Source organism: Corvus kubaryi, unplaced genomic scaffold, assembly GCF_017639235.1.
Source record: "Corvus kubaryi isolate FWS band 111438036 unplaced genomic scaffold, C.kubaryi_AGA036_p1.0 37216, whole genome shotgun sequence".
NCBI lineage: Eukaryota > Metazoa > Chordata > Aves > Passeriformes > Corvidae > Corvus > Corvus kubaryi.
This window is the reverse complement of record NW_024581061.1, coordinates 25269-39457: the sequence shown is the minus strand read 5'-3', so window position 1 is coordinate 39457 and position 14189 is coordinate 25269. Positions and strand designations below refer to the sequence as shown.

At 43.1% G+C, this 14189-nt stretch overlaps 1 long non-coding RNA gene across 1 annotated transcript; it reads right to left on the bottom strand.

Moving 5' to 3' along the window:
* Window positions 1-5998: 5998 nt before the first annotated feature.
* Window positions 5999-10623, bottom strand: LOC121661903. The gene is made up of 2 exons (XR_006015120.1): window positions 9764-10623; window positions 5999-6192 (listed from the first exon to the last, which is right to left on the bottom strand). It is a non-coding gene; the product is annotated as an uncharacterized LOC121661903 (long non-coding RNA).
* Window positions 10624-14189: the final 3566 nt, after the last annotated feature.

Below are 14189 nucleotides of genomic sequence, written 5' to 3'. Positions count from 1 at the left end.
GAATGTCTCACCCTGAAGAAAATGCTGATGTAAAAACCAAGGAGCCTTATCTTTATCGTTCTGCCTGCTGAAGCTCTGTGTATATGGGAGAGAAGGGAAGAACAGTGCCACAATTAAACATACATGATAGCAGTTAGACATGGATATTTCGTCATTTCACTGTCAGGCAATGAAGTTATGAGACTTATTTATTGACAGATTTGGTTCCTGGTAATTATTAGTGGGGTTAATTGAAACCATGGCCACAACAGAAGACCACCATGCTAGGTACTGTATAAACACGGTAAAGTGTTTCCTGACATGATGTAAAGAGAATATATAATAAAAGACAATAAAAATTAAATTAAACCCTTTTTAATACATGGCCATTCCAGTTTCATTTGCTTCTAAGTGTCATAGTAGGGACAAGTTTGGAAAAGGGATTTTGAGGAGGGAGATAAATTTTAGGAGATTCCAGTTATTTCTTGTGAAGTTATGCCTCCAAAATTCTGCCAAGAATTATTACTGAAAGTTGTGCTTTATTGATTTGTTCTCTCTCCACTAATTCCCTTTCACCTGAACTGTCAACATAAAGCTGTCTGTTTAATTTTTGGTGATTATATATGTATACTCACACATATGCAAACTGTCTCCCAGGCTAACTCCAAGATTTCCGACTAGATGTTTATTTTCCTTGGATCAGATTTTTTTTCCAAGGCCTTGGGGTAAGATCAGATTGGCTTTTTATAGATCTAAGGTTCAAAACTCTGTTTGTACTTGCATATAGAAGATAGAGAAGTATTTTACTTTGCCAGTTTTTCAGCTTTTCCTTCTGTCTCTTTAAATATGCCAACTCTATGACCAGAATTATGGTGTTCTGATTTATTGCTTTCTTTTGTTGGGAGTAGCATTTGTTTGACTTCATTTACTTCACTCTTACTGGTATTCTGGCCATCTGTATCCCTTTATTGGCATCCAAAAGAAATAAGAGAAATCTCTTAGAAATTCTTCTGCTGGGCATACAAGAGCTAAAAATCAGCTGCGGATGATTAGTCTTGAGTGTGGGTGAGAGAAAGGACTGGCAGCACAGAAATGCCCCTTCCAGGTCTTTTTCAGAAGAGCTCCAGTGAAGAAAGTCCTCCACAAGGCAAAAGGCTCAGGAAAATAACATCAGCTTGTCTAAACTCACTCAGGAGGCTTTGCCTTTGAATTACCTGCTGCTGGCCAGAAGCAGGCCATAACCCATCTGTATATCCCAGCGCCAGTGTAGGTATTAACCCCAGAGGTGACCGACTTCCCTCTCTTGGTGTGGCAGAGAATCCAAGCAAAAAGGAGCACCTAGGCAGAACTGTACTGCCACTTTCTTTCCTACTTCACTATTTGTGTTGTAGGGGTATAAAGGGAGAAGTTAAAGAAGCTGCCCAACGGTCACAGGATGTCCTGTTGCATTTATCTGGCGATGCAGGCGAATGACTCACCCAAAATATTTGCTGATCGGAAACTACGATGTTTTTCTTTCTTTTTCGTGGCTCTTCTTGAAAATATCAAGCATTCAAACTCTAAAACATGGTTAAAGCTATGGTTAAGTGGCATCTTAAAGCTATATGAATCTAAGGAAACTGTGTCTTTGAAGCTTATCATAGTCCAGAGAAAGTCACATGACAAGAATCTGCTTGCCCATCTCTGAAAGCTGTGCTACAAGAAAGCAAATGGTATCATCCCAATCCTTGGCAAAAGTCCTGCCCAGAGCATATCCTTTGACAAGGGTTATAGACTGAACCGGATTCTTTTTTCTTTTTTGTAATTTTAAAATGCCCCTGAGTGGTTATCATGCCAGCCCCAGCTCAGAGCAGCATTAACAGCCTTAAGCTGTTCTCAGTTGGTGTTTTATGGAAGCCAGTGCAAGGTTGCTCACCTGTGAGTGTCCAGGCTGTAATTGCTGGCACATGGCCTGTGCACAGCTGTGGGGACAAACGGTGTCTGCTTCCTCCCTTTGTCACATCTCCTCTGGCCCAACCTGGCAGCAGGGGAGGCTGAATCTCTGTCCCTGCTCCAAGGGACATATAAAGTAAACAGAGGTTGCTTATAAAGCCTGGCTGAGTACCACCCTGTACTAAGAAACAATCTGTCCAAAACAGACCAGGAAAGGAAATAGAATTATCTTCATTTCATACAGAAAAAGTGGAGGAACTGTTAGGGCGACTTCCCCAAAGTCACATGAGAAGTCTGCAGGAATGGAAACTATTTTCAAAGAGTATGTGTGTAATAGCATGGGCATACAACATTTTCAGAGAAGAAGAGCACAGGAGGCCTTCATTAAAGCTACAGAGAGAACAAACCATGAGTAAGTTGTGAGAATATCCAATGCACATTGCTGTAGGCTGATTGTCAGCACACGCTTTTGGACCAGTAAAGGAGAGAAAAAAAGTCATAAAGGTGGCTGACTGATGGTGAATGCAAAGACTGTTACAGGATATTTCATGAAGAAAAATTTTTTGTGTGGTCATGTCTAAGAGGCAGCTAAGAAACATTGGGAATGATAACCCATGAAGAGTGAATAAAGGGTCAGAATAACCATCAGGTGATTTTATTTACCTTCGGCATTTAAGACTTCATATTCACTCAGCAATCACAAAGTGAAACACTTACACGTGATTTTTTTTCATTGTGTTAATGAAGTCAAGGTTATCATGTGGTTCCTTGATTACCATCAGCTGGGGAATTAAGAGAACATCAGATCCCATGACATTCACAAGGCTGTGAGGACTTGCTCTAAGCACACAGAACTATCTCTTCATACTATGTTTATTTTTGGTACTGAGCACTCAGTTATTTCTGGGTAAATTTTCTACCTCTCTCTTTGCTTAAAAGAAGGAATTTCTCAGTGCTATGCAAGAAAGATACAGATGGGAAATGACTGTTCCTGTCCCAGAGACAGGCAGAAGAAGAACAATTTAAGTATCTTGCTGGTTTGGCCAGGCACTGAGCACTGTTCTGACTTTCATCTCTGTTTTGGACCCCAGTACCATTTACATAGAAGTTATTGTTTTATAAAAATCCACTGTGTTATGCAAAGCAAGGCATAACTAAAAGCAGTCTAAGAATATCATAAAGACTCACAAAGTCCATGTCTTAAAAAGTCCTTTTATGGGCCTTTTCCAAAATAATAGCTCCCTCAGGCTCAAATGTCTCATACCCAAGTAAAGATTTTGTTTAATTCATAATGAAGTTGATTTGTCTGCTAGATTGTTTCCCATGGATCAGTCTGTTCACAAACACAAAACATACTGGCATCCAGCTGGGTGTTACTGCTGCCAATTTCAAGACAATAAATGGTTCAGTACTGAGCAAAGTTCAAAACTTTTATTCCACAGAGCAATAAAAGCAGTAGACATTGCCTACTGGCACACTGCCAGAATAAATATTACCTACTGTACAAGTTTCCATTCAGATCTTTCATCAGGTCAAAGCACAATCACAGACACTATCAAGCTTTATTCTGCATTAAAAGAGTTTTCATGAATGATTGAAAAACTTTTAAACTGCATTTTCAAACATACTACTCATTGAATCTTAATGACCTAAAATCTCCCTGAACAACAGTGTGTAATGGGTTGGTGCTGTTCTGAAGATGGGGGGTTTATTTTGGGATGCAGCCTTCAAGGAAGACTTAAACAGTTTCTTTGGCATTTTTCGCACCCCAAGACATGTGTCCTCAGCAAGTAATAAACTGAGGGGAAGTGTCTCAACTCATCACATCTACAGTCTTCCTGGAGAAGCCAAGTCAGGAGCAGTGTTTTGAGCTCACTTTTATGATTTGGTTGTTGTTTGCTTTATTGATACACTCAATTACCTCAGAAAGGAGGACGTATTGATTGTATGCAGTAAGTGGACCATTGATAGGTTAGGTTGGGGAGCTGTCTCATAGTGTTGACCGAAACACTTGCTACAAATAGACCTGCTAGATATCAAAGAAATGTTCTAGAAAAATGAGAATTTGTATATTTTTTCCCTTTAAATAAACCCACTATGTTCTCACCTTGGCATGTTTAAACCAAGAGTTCTTTTGACTCTTTCTGTATCTTTAGTAAAGCATCACACCACTTCACAGCAGTTGGACCCCAGCTGGAGCGATGTGTCCTGTGTGCCAGCACACCCAGGCAGCCACCAACAGGCCTGCTTCTGTCCTGAGCTCCCACATGGCCATTTCATCTCTCCCCTCACTGTCAGTTCCATGGACGAGGCATTTGCTATGTGAGCAGTTTAAGCTATTGCACAGATAGAAAACCTCTATCAGTGATGAGAAAAAGAGAGGCTTTGTAATGGGCCTGGAAGATGAAGGCACTTGGTTGACGGCAAACTTAATGTGTGAAGTGAGCTTCATAAAGGATATCCGCCAGCAGCTCCTTTACATTCATACTGCAAGAAAATGAGCTGAGATGCTTCATCTGGCAATAGGAGAGCAGCAAACTTCTGGGTGAGAAGGTAAGCAGGGAAGTGAATGACATGCAAGTATAGTCCAGTGAGGAGCAAAGCAGTTTACCTGATTAAATAGAGCTGGTTATGCCACAGTTCCTGGGCTCTACTTAACTTACAATCATTAAAAAGGCAGATTTCAATTTTCTCTGAGAAAATTATATTCTCCAGACAGGAGGTGGACCATAAAATGCATACACAGTCTCCTAAACAAGGCTTTAAAAAATTCAATCACTTCTATTAGATAACCTAGTCCTTTTTCCGCACTTTAATGCAAATCCTTGTGGACCATCTTACAAGGTTTCATATGGCCTGGATTTTTTTTTTCTTTCTTTGGTTAGGTCTTCCTTTGAAATGCCCCTTTAGAGCTCTCTTCTGTGAAATACCACAACATTTTCAGGAAAATATTTTTTCTGGTGTAATAACCTACATTATTGCATGCAGTAGTGCCACACTACTGAATCATCCCCTCTCTTTGCTCTGATTGACTTGCTCTGCTACTTTGCTTCTTTTAAGGCCAGACTCAGATGTATTTTTTAAGGCAGTTTTTAAAAGCAAGATGTTTCTCAGCTCTACCCACTGCTCACCAGCTTTGTTTTCAGCTAGATGGGCATGCACAGCATTTTTAGGCTGTTCCAGACTGTAGCCTGGCAATGGTCAGCAGTGTCCCCTCCCAGGGCTGGGAAATGCGTGCACAATTGGGAGGAAACACAAGAGCAGCCCAGGAGAGGATAATATGGAAGCTGTTCACCCGGAAATCTTCAAATAAATGTGTTCTACAGCAGTATGCCGTGGGATGGGTATTGCTTAGGGATTGCACTTTTATTTCAGACAAAAATATTCATTCTTTTGTGGGATACATCATTTGGTGGGAGAGAAACTCTAAAGAAATAACAGGAATGAGCAGTGGAAAAGCCAGAGGTAGGAAAGATGGTCTTTGGGATATCAAGGGTTAAAAATTTAAGGTTGTAATTTATTTATGGAAAAGAGCGAAGAGCTTTGTGTATATGGTAACCAGTCCCAGCTCTTGGAGCCATTGAGGTGGCAGAATCAAACTCAGAACTCTAATTAGTGTAACTGAAGAATGAGTATACTTATTATCTGATATAAAGCAATTTTAGAAACTCCCACAGTTTAAAAATAATAGTAATAACAGTAATTGAAAACATGAACTGACAAGTCACTAACAACCCATTATATCACAGCAGTGTAGAAGTGCCATGTACCTTTACAAAGCACCTTTCTGTCAATCTCTGAGACGTATACACCCCGCAACGTGGTCTCAAGAGCTGTTGCACAGAAGACGTTAAAATATGTTACAGACCAACACCCAAACTGAGGTGTTTCTACTAGGTCTTTTTGTTTCTGGTGTAAGGTGGAACTCAGAAAAACTTAGCGGACTGGTTTGTCTAAACAGGTTTGTTCCTTGGTGTAAATCAAGTATTCTGAGCTATCTGTTTTTGCTTGGATCAAGACAGATGTTTCAGGCTTCTCTTATTTGGGCTTGTATGAGATAAGAATAAAACTAAAGGACATGTGAAGCTAAAGGACTGGCCCAATTTATTACACAGAGGAGTGATTTGGTGTGTCGCACAGAGGCTCGTTCCTTAAGCTAGAAGTCTCAGGTAAGGACCCTCTCCCCAGGGAGCTGCAGCTGTGTCCTGAGCTGAGGCAGGCCAGGCAGGGGAGGAGGACACAGGCACGAGTCCCACGTTGCTCTCTATTTCCTCAGCCTCCCTTGAGAGGGAAAAAAAGACAAAAGATTTTTCAAAGAAGCAAGAAACTTAGTTAAATACAGACTGGAGGCTGTAGAGAAAAACAAAACAAAACCAAAAAAGAAAGAAAGAAAGAAAAAGCTTTCTTTTCTTCCAGCCATTCTTGTCTTCATTTCATGGAATTCCATTTTTGGGAGTAGTAGCATGATGCAACTGAGAAAACAGCTACATAAAAATTCCCCCTCCCTATTCCACATTGGCATTCAGCAGCTCTAAGATACCTTACCCTGTGGCTGCCCAGGGAGAGTGGCTAGCAAAGGAGGCTGGGGGAAGAAAAGGGAATATTTTTGCATTCCTTGTGCTTTCTCATTTTGGAATTTTATTCTGTCTAGTGCATAGACAGGCTTATAGAAAGAGAAGTGCTGCAGATTATAATCCAGACTTTAATTAGCCCCAGAACTAATGATCTGTCAGTCAGTTTGTCTTCCTACATCCCTTCTGTGTGCTCTGCACCAAGACCAGCTCAGCCACATCCAGGCTTGCCATTTCCTCCAGATTTGTGCAACCTTAGAAGCCGAGATCGATCCGGATTGTCGTCCTGATTTTTCAGTTTCTCAGAGGAGTCTGGAGAGTTGGGGTGTGACTTTGTCAGTGTTCCCTGAGCCCTGCCCAGGGCCATGATTTGCACATTTCTGTCTGTGGACAGCCCCAGTGTGCTCACTGGCACGCATGATGTGGTTACACCGTGCTCTCTCCTTGTGCCTTTCTGGATCTCTGCCATCTGGCAGACCCCACTCACACTTGCAGTGCTCTCTGAAGAGGGTGACGGATTTGCTTGCCATCAAGCACACAAACACACACATTGTGCAGGGCTGGCTGTGTGCCCCGCTCCTCCCAGCTGAGTGCAGCCCACCCACTCTGTACGTCTCAACCTGGATGCATAGCCAGCTTAGTTTGCAATAACCATTAATTCCTATTTCAAAACAGTCTTGCCCTACTTGCTACTACTTCATTAATTTCTAAGAGTTGCATCATTTCTTTTCTGAGTTACACCCAGTAGCTCCACTTCTACCTCGCAGCTCCAGAGCTGTGTTGTCCCAGGCATCCATGGGCATAAGGATGGCCAGTATCTGCAGGCATTTGGGGCATCACAAGATAGAGACAAATGGGAAACAGGGGGAGGCAGGGTGTGAGATAACCTATCTAGATAACTGTGGTGTTTACATAGCAGCATCTGGTATTTTAGGAAAACCCATGGTAGATCTATAATTAACAGAATAATATTTATTAGCAAATTAATCTCTGAGCCAACATCCGTAAGGGTGGATGGCATATCTGCAGCTCTCACATGAGGTGACACATAGGTTTAGTCCATGGAAAATGCCATGGAAAGGAAAGAAAGTAATTATAATTTTGGAGGCCTCCAGGATTTGGGTGTTCCCTGTCCTGGGCTATGCCAGCATTATTCCAGCTCCCAGTTGCCTTTTGCTGCTTCAAACCAGCCCTCACAGCTTGCAGCACAATGCCCTGCATCCACATGGATCTTGCCTGCAGCTGGTGGTCCGTGCTTGCACAGTCCCATCTGGGCCTGCTGTTCCCTAGAGAATAAGATGGTGGTAGTTTGCCAGCCAGCCTGACACCAGCCACCTCAAACTGAAACAAATTTTAAGTGAAAGAAAAGTGAAAATATATTGATATGCAAAATAGAACTGTTCAGCTGCTGCCTGGAGAGACAGACAGACAGACACAGAAAGAGGACAGATAGCTAGCAGTGATTTTCTTTTTTTTTTTTTTTTTAGATGCAGTTGGCCCTTCAGTTCTCCCAGCTAGAGAGTGTTGGGATGCTGAGCTGGGTGGGGTCCAGTCACCCATAAGGCACTGAATTAAGGCACCTGTTATCTCTAGTATCTCCAGGCTGGTAGTTTAATTTGGATCACAAGCACATTTTTAAAATAATTTTGTGATGCCCCCCTTACTGTGGCTCCCATTGCAGCACCGTCCCTGGAGTGCGCGATCCGGACTCCTGCCAGGGGAAACTTGGTCAGGTCACTCCAACCATCAACGCTCATGCGACCCACAGGAGCGAGTTAGAGCTGGTCTGTGATAAAACCACAGAGATGTGTGGCTGCATGGGTCTCTGCACTGGCTGTTTTCTGCTGCAGCTCTCTTCCCAGGCTGCTGCATGACTTGCTTATATGCACCTAGCTGTAGTAACTTCTCCGGCATGTCTGGACACTGACTTTGGGATTGGAATCTGGGCTGGCCTCGTGGGAAGGCAATACAACAGAAAGAAGACTGGGAATCTCTCTGTGGCTACAAGGAAGGGATTTGAGGGTCACACCATCCATGGTACCAAGTAAGCATTCAGCTAGAATAACCAGGTATCAGCAAGAAGTCATGACTTCAAAGCTTCTTACACATTTCTTACTTACTGCGCTATTGCTTACTTGCAGCTCTTTGTGTTAACCCCCCATGCCCTTGGCAAGTCCATTTTATAGTGTGAGCAGCAAACGGCAGCATTGCTATTTTCTCCTGTGGTCAGAACACAAAGTTCCCACACCCCAGAAGGTAAGTGCTGTCACCTAAGGCCCAGACACATTTTGACTTGTTTTTAACGAAGATCTAACCAGGAAAGGACAGTGCAGATCCTAGCCTGCCCGGATGGGGGCTAGCCACTGGCTCCACTGCCTCCTTCCCCTGGCTTTCTTTAGAGACCCATGGGGAGCTTGAAGTGTTTCCGATGCTGTAAAGAGGGTACCTGGTACCGCCCTGCAGCCTGTTCTGGTCACACTGGCGAGTTATTCTTTACACTCAGCATAGGACAGCTGGCTCCCAGGCCTACCAGTTGAAGCATCTGTGGTATTTTTCCTTTAAAACACAGTTTGCCTGGTGTGCTACAGGGATTAAGAGTCCTGCTGTGGCCAGCATGGAGCAGCTTGTGCTGCTCAGTAATAAGCTGTGGAAATTGATAGTGCTGGTGGGGATCCTAGTATTCCCACTCAGCATGAGGTCTTAAAAACATGACATGATAGCTGTCACCAAGGTCATCTGATTCCTTTTCTTGAGTAAATAAAAAATAAAGACCCCTTCACAGCCCAAAAGGCAATACAAAACTTGCTACAGACGAAGAGAGGAAAGGAAGGGGCAGTGTTTGCTTAGCACAACCTGGACTCCAGCAGGAATTTGATCTTTCATTAATCCTGCTTTATCTAAGTTATTACAAATTGCCATGGATTTTTTCCATTCCTCTTTGCTGACAATGGTCTTGCAGCAGTGCAGGGCAGCAGGATCTTTAGCACTAGCAAAAACTGTACAGTAATCGAGGTCTGCTCCCAGGCAATCCCTCAAGCACCTGCAATAGCCTGGGCACAACAATCTGCTGCTTCTTTCTCTCTTAAAACTCATGAACTTTTTGCAGGACCAGATAAATTGTGATCTGTAAATTCTGTCTCTTTATTTCTCACCCAAACAGGTGACTGCCAAGATGGGACCCACTGCCCCTTGGAATTTCTCCTCCTGGAAGTTTTCCCAGGTCCCTAATCCCTGTCACTTATCATGTCTGTCAAAATGCTCCTAGCTAGCCAGATACTCACGTTCACTTCCCTCATGGTCAAACAGCTGCTCTTTGCTGGTTCCTCCTCTGGGTCAAGTTGAGATCATGAATCTTCTAGGGGTTTTTGCATCTTCTGTGCTGGCATAGCTCTTTTTTTCTTTCTTTCTTTTTTTCTTGGTTATCTGGACTGTTGATTTTGCCAGTTTATCTGGACTGTATTCTTCTTGGCAGACCTTGATTCTGCAGCCTCTGCATCCAGTGTTGAACTGCTTTTCTACTTGCACAGCAACTAAATGATTTCTTCACTTTGAATTTTTAGAAAAAGTGACAATCATTTTGGATTAGGTCATTCTTCTCATTAACAGAGAAAATAAACATGCAAGAAGTCAGACTGTTTCCAACTTCAACTTATTTATACTAAACGCTTTGATCTTTAAACAAAGCTGATAAATCAGAGCAGCAGCAGGGACAAGCAGCATGGTCAATCCAAAATGCTGAAACGTCATGTCAGCTGCTATCTCTATGCCTCAGGCCAAAACATGAGGTGAGCCTGCCTACAAAGCAACTTTAAATTAGTTACATTTTGGACATTCTTATCTGATTTCTGAACTATTGTAACACATCCAGGTCTTGTTTTTATGTCAGCTGTTTTATTGAGATTTTTTGGTTTGTTTTTTTTTTAAACTGCAAGGTCTACAGATTTATTTTTAGGTGAAGGTTGGGGGCATTTTTTCAAGCACATGCTCTTTACAAGCTGCGGAAAAAAATCAAAAGACTGCCAGTAAAGTCACAAAACTTGGCAGTAAGAAGCAAAAGTGGACACAAGCAATGTGTCTTGTAGAAGCCACAACCCAGGCACTATGGCATTCAGCTCTGCAGCCTGAACACGGTCCTGTGGGCCCTTTGCTCTGTCCTGCTCCCAGTACTTGGCTCATTCTTGAGCCATCAGGAGCCCCTGCATGTTGGTATCCCACTTTGCATTACATAACCACACGGGTTGTTCTCAAACCTGACTCTACTAGTACCTCTTCCTGGCAGGGTGAATGAATACCCTGGTGGGTAATTTCTGTGTAAAATCTAGAACTTCCACAAGGCTCATTTTTCTTGTGAGAACTGGTCTTTTCAGTGTCAAAACCCACCACTAAACACTTCCTGGACTGTGGTTTCTCCTGCAGGAGGAGCCCAGAGTTCCCCACGCAGCTGCTTCCCGGGGAACTCCAGCTTCTGTTTTGGGGACCACTTTCCAGAAGTACAGATGTGAGCCTGACTACAGATAGCATTGCATCTGCTGTGAACACCCAAATGTTCTGACATCTGGGGACCCCCTGGACAAGCTTGGCTGCAATCTGCATCCACGGAAAGCATTCCCGCACCAGCACAGACATCTGGCACAGGCAGTCCCCCACAGGTGACTCTCTGGGGCGATGGGCTCTGCCAGTTTGGAGCTCTCCTAAACAAAGCTGTCTGTGTTTAGCCTTCCCAGGCAGACTTTCAGATTAAGTTCACGCATACCGGGAAAGCAGAGCGTACAATTTGCTCCCCTGTTTGACATAATCATAGGCTGTCCCAGTGCCTGCAACAATTTAATGAATACCTTAGGACGGGTTTTGCTGTCAGATCACAATACTGCCTTTCACAAAAGCTTGTGCCTCTGTTACCATCACTGTATCTGACACTGTGACAATGTGAAAGACCCCCCCAGAGGACTAGGTAGTAGTGCACTGATGTGATAAATGTATTTGTTCAATCTGCATCCATCTGTGATAACTATGCAGAGGCATATCCTCTCTGATGTCCATTCTTTGGCCATATTTCTAGGATAAAATGCTGAGGAAAGGCATTTCATTAGTTCCCAAACACTGAAGGCACACTGTGAGCGCCTGTGCTCACATTTACCCAGCGCTGAAGATCTTGTGCTGCCGTTGCACTCCTCTAATAAACCACAGGGGTTTCACAAGAAGGTTAAAGCACAACCTTGAGAAAAAGGAAGAGAATGAGTAAAGGCACACAGAGAGACAGGAAGAATTGCGCTGTCATCAACCCAGACTGCCTCCAATAGCATTATTTTTTCCTCAGCACTCTGAGAACCCAGAAACCCAGAGCAGTGTTTCGGGTTTTCAGTAAAGCCTGTGCTGCTGGGGAAACACCTTGAAACTTGTTCTGGTTTTGGAACTTTGCAAGGTGGCAGGCTAAGACCTCAGAGATGTGTGGAAAGCAAGAGCTCAGAAAATACATTTGCACAAGATTTGAAGAAGGGTCCACAAGGGGCTGGCAGCAGAACCACACTCCCTGATGCCCTGTTGTGACACATGATAAAAAGACACTGATCCTTGGGTCTCGATAAGGAGAAATCCAGGGCTGACCCTTAGGCTGCAGGGATGTTGCAGGGAGCATTTTGCAGAACTGCGTGCCCAGCTTGACTGGGAATTCCCCTTGGCGAGGAAACCCTTGATCAGAGCCCAGTGCTGCCAGGGCTCCCAGGTGGGCTGCTACTCTCCTCACCTCCACCCTGGGCAAGAGCCCTGCTCACAGCATCAACAAGCACTGCCAAAACCTCAGGCATTGCTAAGAGACACCACAGGACCACACTGAGCAGAGGCAGAAAACAAACCCTGGGGGGGGACAAGCTCTTCTTGCAGACAGCCTTCCCTCCTGCCTCCTCCCTGCATAGTTGCAGCTCAGACCGTCAGAGCCTGGGTGAATCTCCAGCCACACTAGGTTCAGCCACTTCAGCTGGCTTTAGCCAGTCCTATTGCTTCCTTTCAGCTAGCCATGGCTTCTGCAGCCTCCTGCAGCCTCACAAGTAACAAGGACTTCTTTGGCATTTTTAATGTTTTTTCAGGGGTTGTTTGGGGGATTTAATTTAACTGAATCAACACAGCATCACTCTTACATGTGCTTCGCTGGAGCATGCATATTCCTAATACTCCGTCCAGATGGAGCAGGCTGAACCACTCATTGTCTTCACTGTCTGACAGCCGAAACAGGACAGGGTCTGAACTGATTTCAAGCCTGGTTTTAGAGCATTTAGTCCTCTGCCACTGCAACACACACTTACAAAGTATCTCTTCTGCCTTCCTAAAGAAATCTGAAACTTCTTCACCACTGAAAAGCAACTTTTTGTAAGTATTCGGGACCTCACCAAGATACTCAAGTGCCAAGACTAAGATACCTGTGCTGGAAACACTAGCAACAGTAAATCACTGTACACTAAGTGACAGGATTACCCTCCTTTCTTGGTATTTGAGGTGGGAAGGTTTGTGTACAAGGGGAGAACAGTTAAAGCAAACAGTGACTACGAGGCATAGGAAAGCTGAGAGAGCAAACCAAGTGAAAATAACCCAGTTTTCTACGGATTTGTTCAATGAGTTACTGCAAGTAATTTTTTCCTTCTGCTATTTACAGGGTTTCCCTCTGCTAAATGTTACCATGGTCACTGCGGTGTAACATTAATTTGCTTATATAACCTCTGAGTTGCACATATAGACGCAGATGTTATTTCAGAAACACTACACTTGGGGAAGATTTTCTAAAACCTGTACATGAAAATTTCATGGAACAGTTAATTTTTTCTCTTGACACTAATGGGGCCTAGTTCAGAGAAGGGCACAGTGATATCCTACCATGAAAAGATAGTTGCTCAGCCCTGCTGATGCTCTGCTCTGCTCCCCCCAAACCTGCAACCAAGCTTCAGCCTAGCAATGCACCTAACTTCATCTTCCATCACTTCTCTTCATGTCATACAACAGAAAAAGAAACTAATGGTCTTAATTTAATGTTGGATTTAATTAAGATAAACCTAAAGAGATTAGGGGCTCAAGAGCATACTGGAAAGTAGAACTCAGTATGTATTTACTGCATTTAGTCCAAATATTATTTAACTTCGAAAACAAAAATCTGCATTTTCCCTGTAGCTTATTTTGTGCCCTTAAATGGGTAAAATATCAAACTTCTATGAGTATTTACAGTAGCAATGTAACTTCTTTGTTCCCCAATGTATCATTCACAAAATACTACTTAAATTGCAAAAGGGTATTAAAACATTGGTCATGAGCTGCCCAGAAATTTAAGTGTCTCAGCCCATGTTAATTTTTTTCTCCAATATAAAGCAAAATTGCATTTTATAGCAAGTCATGACTGAAGCTCTCTTCCATGAAGTGTTGGTTGAAATTGTTAACAAAAAACTGAAAGTACTCACAGATGTACTTTAGGCTTAACAGACTGGTAGATTCAAAGCCCTGGGGAACTTCACCAGTTCTGTGGAAATGGGAAGTGAGGGCAAACATTTATCACAACCCGGCAGAGTGTATTCTGACTTCAAGTTGTATTAAAAAAAAACAACAAAACAAAACAACCAAAAAACCCCCTTTTGTCCTTGGTTTGAGAGAGGAACAGCTATGAACAAAGATATTCTTCTGCTTTTGATACTCCATGTGCTTGCAAAGTTCAGCAGAAACCTTTGAGAA